Source organism: Phyllobates terribilis, unplaced genomic scaffold (genome assembly GCF_046119375.1).
Source record: "Phyllobates terribilis strain yellow unplaced genomic scaffold, ASM4611937v1 Scaffold_4__5_contigs__length_816908805, whole genome shotgun sequence".
Lineage (NCBI taxonomy): Eukaryota > Metazoa > Chordata > Amphibia > Anura > Dendrobatidae > Phyllobates > Phyllobates terribilis.
Genome location: NW_027362764.1, coordinates 311266281 through 311278419, shown reverse-complemented (window position 1 = coordinate 311278419; position 12139 = coordinate 311266281).

Genomic DNA, 12139 nt, shown 5'->3' with positions numbered 1-12139 from the left:
CCTCCCTTCACACCCTAGCCGCATGGATGTCAGCGGCGCTGCCTGAGCGGCTACTTCCGCTGCGAGAACCCGGTACATGAGCGGGCGCTCGCAGCAGAAGTATCCCGACCCACAGCGCCGCTCCCCGGTCCTCCCTTCACACCCTAGCCGCTGATGTCCCCACAGTATCCGCATGGTGTTACAAAGGTCCGGACATTTGTGTTAAAAATCGGTGATTGGTCGCTGGCGCTGCCTGCGACCAATCACCGATTTGGGCGCCAAATTTAAATATCGGCCGCGACCAATCACCGATCTTAGCTCCACATATAAACACCGCTGTTCTGATTGGTCGCGGCCGATATTTAAATTTGGCGCCCCAATTGGTGATTGGTCGCGGGCAGCGCCAGCGACCAATCAGCGATTTTTAACACAAATGTCCGGACCTTTGTAACACCATGCGGATACTGTGGGGAGATCAGCGGCTAGGGTGTGAAGGGAGGACCGGGGAGCGGCGCTGCGGGTCCGGATATTTCTGTTGCGAGCGCCCGCTCATGTCCCGGGTTCTCGGAGCGGAAGTACCCGCACAGGCAGCGCCGCTGACATCCAATTGGTCACGGCCGCTATTTAAATCTGCCGCACAAATCGGTGATTGGTCGCTGTCTTGGCCCGCGACCAATCACTGATTTTGGCGCCAAAGTTAAACACTATTGTGCTGATTGGTCGCGGACGCTGACCGCGACCAATCACCGATTTGGGCGCCAAATTTAAATATCGGCCGCGACCAATCACCGATCTTGGCTCCACATTTAAACACCGCTGTGCTGATTGGTCGCGGCCGATATTTAAATTTGGCGCCCAAATCGGTGATTGGTCGCGGGCAGCGTCGGCGACCAATCAGCACAGCGGTGCTTAAGTTTTGCGCTAAGATCAGTGATTGGTTGGGTTCGAAGACCGCGACCAATCATCGAATCGTCTTGGTGAGTACCGGGGAGCGGCGCTGCCTCTGCGGCTACTTCCGCTGCGAGAACCCGGGACATGAGCGGGCGCTCGCAGGAGAAGTATCCCGACCCGCAGCGCCGCTCCCCGGTCCTCCCTTCACACCCTAGCCGCTGATGTCCCCAGCGGTCCTTCCGCTGCTACCGGCCGGGAGATGAGCGCCTCGCGCCGCTCATCTCCCGGCTGCATCTCCGTCCCGCAGATGGGTCCGGCGGTCGGGTTCCTTCCGCTGCTACCTGCCGGGAGATGAGCTCCTTCCCGCAAATGAGCCGCTAGCGGCCGCCATCTTTTTTCAGAAATTCCGCGGCGCTGATTGGCCGCTGGCGGACCAATGAGCGACGCGGGATTTCCTGGACAGACAGACAGACAGACACACAGACAGACAGACAGACAGACGGGATAAGACGATTATATATATAGATTTTTCACACATATCTGTTGCAGAAAATACACAGTGTTATATAGTATCAGCAAAGTGAAGAGATTTCTGATGTCTCATGCACACGTTGCTTATTTTTTCCTTGCAGAATTGAAGCAGATTCATGTCTGCAGCATGACAATTTTTGCAGCGTATTTCACCCATACTAATGTGTCTGGAAAACAACAAATAAACATGAGAAAAACATGTAAAGAAGGTGGCAAATACACAAGTGTTTTATGCAGCGTTTTTCCTGCCAACACCTCAAGATTAACAGTGGACTGTTCCTACAGTGAATGAAGATCCGTTATTACTAGAATAATATAGGTTTATATCCAAAGCAGATACAGTGGGGAAAAAAAGTATTGTCAGCCATCAATTGTGCAAGTTCTCCCACTTAAAAAAAAATTTCTTTCCAAATCAGACAATGTGATTTTCAGGATTTGTTTTCTCATTTTGTCTCTCATAGTTGAGGTCTACTTATGATGTCAATTACAGGCCGCTCTCATCTTTTTAAGAGGGAGAACTTGCACAATTGGTGGCTGACTAAATACTTTTTTTCCCCACTGTACATAAATAACCGCCAAGGTATTAGCTAATAGGGAGGCAAAGATAGTGGGTAAATTAATACATAAAGAACAAATTAGATTTGTCTCAGGAATCTAAACTCGAATATACATCTGTTTTATTTTCGATTATTGTCTTCCATCCAGATAATGAAGGTGCTGGGGGATCTTGTCATTAGATGCTGCAATAGCATTTGATTGCATGGAATGGGCTGATTTCCGGGAAATATTGGATAGACTTGGCCCAGAATGTATTAGGTGGATTAGACTCTAATATACAAATCCCCAAGAGAAGGTGGTGGATATTAGACATTAAATATATCACATAAGATGGAAGCCTATATAGAAGCAAATGTGTTAAATCAACTTAGCAAAATAGTAAAAATGTGGAGGGACAAGGACGTATCAATCTGATTAAAATGTATTTGTTCTTTATGTTTATTTAAAAAAAAATTCCCCTCTTTGCTACCTAGTGACTGATTGTAGCTAGAAATGTATGTTAAAGCGACCTTCCACCCTGAGACTGAAAAGTGACTATACTTTGTTATTGTACAGTCACCCTTCCTGACGCCCTTCTTTTACCCGCGCTACCTCCATTGCTTAGATCTGTGTTCTGTTCCTCCAACCTCCAAGATGGCGGCTACATTGGTAAGTGTAAACCGCGTCTTCCCTGTCTTTTGTGAGATGGGAAAGGAAATGCAGAAGAGGTATGGATTAGATTTATCATTGCACTCTCTGTGCCTCTATGGCCATCAACTTGGAAGCAGGAGGAAAAGAGCGCCGATCTCAGCAGAGGAGGCAGTGGGGAGCAAATGGAGGGCACCAGGGAGAGTGCCTATACATGTGAAACGTACAGTGGCTACCGAAAGTATTCAGACCCCTTTACATTTTTCACTTTTTGTTTCATTGCAGCCATTTGATAAATTCTAAAATGTTCATTTTTTTATCTCATTAAAGTACACTCTGCACCCCATCTTGACTGAAAAAAAACAGAAATGTAGAAATATTTGCAAATTTATTAAAAAATAAAAACTGAAATATCACATGGTCATTCAGACCCTTTGCTCAGTATTGAGTAGAAGCACCCTTTTGAGCTAGTACAGCCATGAGTCTTCTTGGGAATGATGCAACAAGTTTTAATTAAACACAGCTGGACTCCAGAGATACTACAGAGATATCCTGGATGAAAACCTATTCAAGAGTGCTCTGGACCTCAGACTTGGCCCAAAGATTCACCTTCCAACAAGACAATGACCCTAAGAACACAGCTAAAGTAACAAAGGAGTGGCTTCAGAACAACTCTGTGACCATTCTTGACTGGCTCAGCCAGAGCCCTGACCTAAACCCAATTGATCATCTCTGGAGTGACCTGAAAATGGCTGTCCACCAACGTTCACCATCCAACCTGATGGAACTGGAGAGGATCTGCAAGGAAGAATGGCAGTGGATCCCCAAATCCAGGTGTGAAAAACTTGTTGCATCATTCCCAAGAAGACTCATGGCTGTACTAGCTCAAAAGGGTGCTTCTACTCAATACTGAGCAAAGGATCTGAATACTTATGACCATGTTTTTCTTTTTTAATAAATTTACAAAAAGTTCTACATTTCTGTTTTTTTCAGTCAAGATGGGGTGCAGAGTGTACTTTAATTAGAAAACAAATGAACTTTTTAGAATTTACCAAATGGCTGCAATGAAACAAAGAGTGAAACATTTAAAGGGGTCTGAATACTTTCTGTACCCACTGTATACCCACTTCTCAGTCTCAGGGGCAGAGGCCCTTTAAGGCTGTGGCAGGATAATATTAGAGTAGAGCTGTAATTGCTTCCTAAGGCAGTACCTTAATATATGACAATCACTGTGCTACCAGTATTATTCTGCACATAAATGATACTGTCTCCATTTTGTTAGAAAATAATTAACCCTTTGTGCTAAAGTGAATAGTAAATTCTAGGCTGTTTTCAATTAACAACATAGAGCAATATGTTTACATAGATGCAAACTCCAATGCTAATCAAAACTGAATTCTCCGCTACAGTTACAAAATAACCAGCACATTATACATGGACAATAAATTGTTTTCTAATGTATTGTCTTATTTCTGTTTGCCCTTTTAGGAGACAGCGGTGTGCGGCCATCTCTCCCCGGCAGCACAATCTCTGATAACATCAAGAGATTAGATTTTCATCAGGTGCTTGGCCGGGGAAGCTTTGGAAAGGTAAGATCCTACAACATTACGAGCACATATTGTATAGTGTTTGCCATACAATATAGGATGATGAGTGAAGTACAGAATAACACTGTTAATAACCATCTTAGATCTCCAGGTTCAGGTGTTTTTGACGGAGGCAAATGCAGGGTGCTTTCCAAATAAGTTGCTACTTATATCAATGTAATAGTGTTTTTTGGTAGTCAGTGGGTTAAAGTGTTTTTTTTCTGGTGCCTCTAACTTCTGCACTAGTAAGATGGAGGCGCTGCTGATGTTGTACCCACAGGTGCCTGCGCCTTGGAAACTTGCATGGCCAGCTGATAGCAACATGTATTTTTCAATACAAGTGCACGATCCTATTGGCTGTGCAAGTGTGGGACAGGCACCTGTTCAGACAACATCATGCAGAAGTGAGACCTGCTGTAGAAACTCTACGTGTAAATATCTGACTAGAGCACCTCCATCCACATGCTAGCTGTGTCCTCTACATGGAATATGGAAGAAGGAGCCCTGGTCAGATGAGACCAAAGTTAACCTTTTTTGGGTTAAATGTAAAATACTACTTATTGAGGAAAACTAACACTGCAGATCAACCTGAACACACCATCCCCACAGTCAAACATTGTGGCGGCACCATGCTGCGCAGATGCTTTTCTTTAGCAGGTACAGTAAATATGGCCAGAGTTGATCGGAAGATGGATGGAGCTAAATACAGTGCAATCCTGGAGGAAAACCTGTTAGAGACTGCAAGAACTTGAGACTAAGGCGAATGTTCAGGACAACGACCCTAAACATACTGCCAGAACTACAATGGAATGGATTAGATCAAAGCATATTCATGTGTGTTAATGGCCCAGTCAAAGTCCAGGCCTAAATACCCTTGAGAGATTATGGCGAGACTTGAAAATTGCTGCTCACAGACGCCTCCATCCAATCTCACTGAGCTAGAGCGAGATTACAAAGAAGAATGGGAGAAAAATTCAGCCTCTAGATGTGCAAAGCTGGTAGAGACAGACCCTAAAAAACTTTTAACAGTAATTGAAGTGAAAAGTGGTCCTATAAAGTACTGGGTGACTGAATACAAATGCACATCACAATTTTCAGATTTATATTTTTAAAATATTTAGAAACCATGTATCATTTCCTTTACACTTCACAAATACTTGTAACTGTGTTGGTACATCACATAAAATCCCAATAATATACATTTAAGTTTGTGGTTGTAACTTGAAAAAAATGTTGAAAAATTCACAGGGTATGAATACTTTTTCAAAGCATTGTACATATTGTACATCTACATGTATATAGATATGTGTATATATATGTGTGTACTGAGAATTACATTTATTAAACTTAGTGTCCAGGATTAAAACATAATCATAATTAAAAAATTCTAACAGCAGGAATTACATTAAATATACATGACCAATGCTTATATCCCCGCTTATCCAGTGATCTTTGCTTACTTTGCGGCAGTGGTGACATCTCATACATTCTGCTGATTAATAACCAATGACTGGTCTCTATGGTTTTGTCCAATAAATAGAGACATCCTGAATGCCAGGCTCATACTGTTCTCTGATGTTACACCAAAAATGGAATTTAGAACAAGCCTTTTAACCCCTTAATAACATCTGACGTACTAATACGCGTCTGTGCCCTGGGACTTAAGAGCCAGACCCGTATTAGTACGTCATCGCGATCGCGCGCGCACACAGGCTGTGCGGGCGCGATCGCCGCCGGGTGTCAGCTGATTGTCACAGCTGACACCCGGTACTATGTGCAGGGAGCGGTCCTGCACCGCTCCCAGCACATTAACCCCCGAGATGCTGCGATCGAAGTCGATCAAAGTCGATCGCGGCATTGCGGGGGCAAGGGGAGGTGATCGGCGATACTCACCTCCTCTTCCGGCTTCCAGCGCAGTCTGCAAAGGCTTCCCGGGTGTTGCCATGACGACCCGATGTCGTCATGACAACATCCGGGTCACCAGATTGCAGGAAGATTGCTTGGACATGCGCAGTGCATCGCCAAGCAATCTTCACACTGTGCACTTCTGACAGCCTTCATGGCATAACGATGGTGCTCCATTCCTGTGCCATGCAGGCGATCAGAAAAAAAAAAGTGAAAGTCCCAGAGTGGGACAAAGTAATAAAGTGTATAAACTGTGTGAAAGTGGAAAAAAAAAAAAAAAAAGTGCAAAAATATTATAAAAAAATAAAAAAAATAATACACCAAAAATAAAAATATAATGTACCCATCAATAAATATTATTATAAAAAAAATAAAAAAAAAACAATAAAAGTACACATATTTGGTATCGACGCGTCCGGAACAACCTGACCTATAAAACTGTCCCACTAGTTAACCCCTTCAGTGAACACGGTAAAAAAAAAAAAAAAAAACCGAAGCAAAAAACAATGCTTTATCACCATACCGCCAAACAAAAAGTGGAATAACACGCGATCAAAAAGACGCATATAAATAAAAATGATACCGCTGAAAACGTCATCTCGTCCCGCAAAAAACAAGCCGCCATACAGCTCCATCAGCCGAAAAATAAAAAAGTTATAGCTCTCAGAATAAAGCGATACTAAAAAATATTTTTTTCTATAAAATAGCTTTTATTGTGTATAAGCGCCAAAACATAGAAAAATGATACAAATGTGGTACCGCTGTAAACGTACTGACCCGAAGAATAAAGCTACCTCATCAATTTTACCACACGCGGAACGGAATAAAAAAAAAAAAAAAACAATTCCTGAATTGTTGGTTTTTGTTTATTCTGCCTCCCAAAAATCGGAATAGAAAGCGATCAAAAAATGTCACGTGCCTGAAAATGGCACCAATAACAACGTCAAGTCATCCCGCAAAAAACGAGCCGTCACATGACTGTCTGCCAAAATCTGGAAAAATTATAGCTCTCAAAATATGGCGATGCAAAAACTAGATTTTACAAAAAATGCGTCTTTTAGTGTGTGACAGCTGTCAGTCATAAAAACCCCATATGATTCTGGCATTGCTGTAATCACACCGACCCGAAGAATAAAGTCGTCTAATCACTTATACCGCACAAGGAACGGCGTCAAAAATAAACTCTTGGGTTAGGATTGGGCTAGGGTTAGGGCTGGGTTTGGGGCTAGGGTTGTGCTGGGGCTAGGGTTGTGCTGGGGCTAGGGTTGTGCTGGGGCTAGGGTTGTGCTAGGGTTAGGGCTGGGGTTGGGATTTTTTTCAAAAGTAAGAGAAAAAGATGACGATATGGCGACTAGTGTTGAGAGCAAGTGCTCGCTACTTGAGTTTGCATCGGGTGCTCTGGTATGCATTGAGTATCGTGGGTATTTGAGTGACATGCTCGAGTCTCTGCCCCATATGCTTCGCGGCCAAAAAACTTTACGGGGATTGCCTGTCATGCACGAGCGATCCCCGCATGGTTTTTTTTGGGTGTCTAATAACCGTGAAACATGCGGAGCAGGGACTCGAGCATGTCACTCGAGCACACGCTGTACATGGTGCATACCTGAGTACCCGATGCAAACTCAAGTAGCGAGCACTTGCGCTCAAGAATAATGACAACTTATTCAATATGATGACCTAATGTAAACAAATAATGTGCCGTACCTCTGGGTTCAAAATGTTCACTATACACCTTAATAAAATCCTTGAGGGGTATAGTTTCCAAAATGGGGAAACTTGTGGGGGAGCTCCACTGTTTAGGCACATCACGGGCTCTCCAAACGCGACATGGTGTCCGCTAACAAATTGAATGGAAAATCGGATCAAATTGTTAGCGGACGCCATGTTGCGTTTGGAGAGTCCCTGTGTGCCCAAACATTGGAGCTCCCCCACAAGTAACCCCATTTTGGAAACTAGACCCCCCAAGGCACCTATCTAGATGCATAGTGAGCACTTGGAACCCCAGGTGCTTCACAAATTGATTCATAAAAATGAAAAAGTTTTTTTTTTTTCACTTTTTCATTATTACGAATCAATTTGTGAAGCACCTGGGGGTTCCAAGTGCTCACTATGCATCTAGAAAGGTGCCTTGGGGGGTCTAGTTTCCAAAATGGGGTCACTTGTGGGGGAGCTCCAAAGTTTGGGCACAGAGGGGCTCTCCAAACGCAATGTGGCGTCCGCTAACAATTTGAGCCGATTTTCCAATCAATTTGTTAGCGGATACCATGTTGCATTTAGAGAGTCCCTGTGTGCCCAAACATTGGAGCTCCCCCACAAGTGACCCCATTTTGGAAACTAGACCCCCCAAGGCACCTATCTAGATGCATAGTGAGCACTTGGAACCCCTAGGTGCTTCACAAATTGATTCGTAAAAATGAAAAAGTGTTTTTTTTTTCACTTTTTCATTATTACGAATCAATTTGTGAAGCACCTGGGGGTTCCAAGTGCTCACTATGCATCTAGAAAGGTGCCTTGGGGGGTCTAGTTTCCAAAATGGGGTCAAATGTGGGGGAGCTCCAAAGTTTGGGCACAGAGGGGCTCTCCAAACGCAATGTGGTGTCCGCTAACAATTTGAGCCGATTTTCCATTCAATTTGTTAGCGGATACCATGCTGCATTTAGAGAGTCCCTGTGTGCCCAAACATTGGAGCTCCCCCACAAGTGACCCCATTTTGGAAACTAGACCCCCCAAGGCACCTATCTAGATGCATAGTGAGCAGTTGGAACCCCCAGGTGCTTCACAAATTGATTCATAAAAATGAAAAAGTGTTTTTTTTTTTCACTTTTTCATTGTTACGAATCAATTTGTGAAGCACCTGGGGGATCCAAGTGCTCACTATGCATCTAGATAGGTGCCTTGGGGGGTCTAGTTTCCAAAATGGGGTCACTTGTGGGGGAGCTCCAATGTTTGGGCACACAGCGGCTCTCCAAACGCAACATGGTGTCGCTAACAATTTGAGCCAATTTTGCGTTAAATTTGTTAGCGGACACCATGTTGCATTTAGAGAGCCGCTGTGTGCCCAAATATTGGAGCTCCCCCACAAGTGACCCCATTTTGGAAACTAGACCACCCAAGGCACCTATCTAGATGCATAGTGAGCACTTGGAACCCCAGGTGCTTCACAAATTGATTCATAAAAATGAAAAAGTGTTTTTTTTTTTCACTTTTTCATTGTTACGAATCAATTTGTGAAGCACCTGGGGGTTCCAAGTGCTCACTATGCATCTAGATAGGTGCCTTGGGGGGTGTAGTTTCCAAAATGGGGTCACTTGTGGGGGAGCTCCAATGTTTGGGCACACAGGGACTCTCTAAATGCAACATGGTGTCCTCTAACAAATTTAACGGAAAATCTGCTCAAATTGTTAGCGACACCATGTTGCGTTTGGAGAGCCGCTGTGTGCCCAAACATTGGAGCTCCCCCACAAGTGACCCCATTTTGGAAACTAGACCCCCCAAGGCTCCTATCTAGATGCATTGTGAGCACTTGGAACCCTCAGGTGCTTCACAAATTGATTCATAAAAATGAAAAAGTGTCTTTTTTTTCACTTTTTCATTGTTACGAATCAATTTGTGAAGCACCTGGGGGTTCCAAGTGCTTACTATGCATCTAGAAAGGTGCCTTGGGGGGTCTAGTTTCCAAAATGGGGTCACTTGTGGGGGAGCTCCAAAGTTTGGGCACACATGGGCTCTCCAAACACAACATGGCGTCCGCTAATTATTCAAGCAAATTTTACAATCAAAAAGTCAAATGGCGCTCCTTCCCTTCCGAGCCCTGCCGTGCGCCCAAACAGTGTTTTTTCCCCAAATATTGGGTATCTGCGTGCCCAGGGGAAATTGCCCAACAAATTTTGGGGTCCATTTTTTCTTGTTACCCCTGTGAAAATAAAAAAAATTGGGTCTAAAGTAACATTTTTGTGAAAAAAGTTAAATGTTCATTTTTTTCTTCCACATTCAAAAAATTCCTGTGAAGCACCTGAAGGGTTAATAAAGTTCTTGAATGTGGTTTTGAGCACCTTGAGGGGTGCAGTTTTTAGAATGGTGTCACTTTTGGGTATTTTCTGTCATAAAGACCTCTCAAAGTGACTTCAAATGTGATGTGGTCCCTAAAAAAATGGTTTTGTAAATTTTGTTGGAAAAATGAGAAATCGCTGGTCAACTTTTAACCCTTATAGCTCCCTAACAAAAAAAAATTTTGGTTCCAAAATTGTGCTGATGTAAAGTATACATGTGGGAAATGTTATTTATTAACTCTTTTGTGTGACATATCGCTCTGATTTCAGGGCTTAAAAATTAAAATTTTGAAAATTGCAAAATTTTCAAAATTTTCGCCAAATTTCCATTTTTTTCACAAATAAACGCAAGTGATATCGAAGAAATTTTTCCACAATCATGAAGTACAGTATGTCACGAAAAAACAATCTCAGAATCAGGGGGATCCGTTGAAGCGTTCCAGAGTAATTACCTCATAAAGTGACAGTGGTCAGAATTGTAAAAATTGGCCCGGTCATTAACGTGCAAACCACCCGCGGGGCTTAAGGGGTTAATACTGTTACTGCCAACTCTCAGAATTTCAGGGACATTCCTGGAAAAATGGAAGAGTTCCTTAAAGAAGTTGTCCACTACTTTCACATTGATGCCCTATCTGTAGGATAGGGTATCAATGTATGATCGGCCAGGGACCCGCACCCAGCACCCCGGCCGATCAGCTGTCATCGGTGCCGGCAGCTGCCGGCTGGAAGTCCTTACCTGCGGTGCTTGGCCGTCCATCTGTAGTGGCCGCCGCGGGGTACTGCACATCCGCTTCCCATTGAATTGAATAGGAGGCGGATGTGCAGTAACAAGCGCCGGCCACTGCAACTTGACGGCTAAGCACCGCAGGTAAGCACCTCCTGCCGGCGGCCGCCGATGGCTCCAATAACAGCTGGCCGATCGCCGGCTGATCATACCGATCGCCGGCTGATCACCGATAACAGCTGGCTGATCGCCGGCCGATCATACATTGATGCCCTATCGCACAGATAGAGCATCAATGTGAAAGTAGTGGACAACTCCTTTAATGAAAAGCCAGCAAATTTCCCAATGTATACTCTTCAAAATATATTCACCTCTCCTCTTTCCTGCAGTGTTCTTAACTCCCGGGCATCACTGCAACATAAGACCTGACACCAGTGGGGCTGTGGAGTGAAAAGGATTTTAGGATCAGGGTGAAGTGTCTGCAAATGTAGTCTCAGGTCTGTGCTGCAGATTAAGGTGTATTTACACTGCGCAGTTATAAGGAACCAGTGGAAACAGGCTGACGATCGCCCGACAAACAAGCAAAATGCTCTTTCATAGGGTAAAATGATCTTTTGATTTGCTTAAATGATCATCGATCTCGGTAGCACATCGTTTGTGTGAACAGGACTCGTGCTGCTCCCAACATTGACAGGTCAGGGGTCTGTGGTAATGGGGAAATTAGACTTCAAACTAGAGTCTGGAGGATATTGAGACTCGGTGCCTAGGGCAGTATAATTTATAAGTACATCCCTGAATGTTTGACTGTCAGAAGACGCCAATATGAGTGTGCAATGCACTTTATATTTCCATGTTTTCCACAGATTTCTATGGTAACTGTATACATCCTTATACAAAGAGCTCCCCCTAGTGGTGTTTGCTAACAGACATTATTTTTAATGGCTACATAGGAATCTATACACTATTTCTACTGCTAATAAAGAAATGCACAAATACAAAAAATTTATATTAGTTTAGCAGGACTAATGATGATAACACAGCTAATAATACTAGAAACATTGTCATCAGTTCAATAATTTTTGTTGGTAGTCAATTGAAACTTTGTATAATTAGCACAACTTAAGCAGAATCAGGACTGCTTCCATTCAGTTTAATAGTCGTCAATAAACAGTCATTTACCTCCTTGCCTCAGAGGGTAGCGCTCATCAGACCCTCAAGTTTACAGCTTTGTCAGCTTAGATGGACACAGAATGGAATTAACTATTGTACTAACAATTTAGAAGGAACCT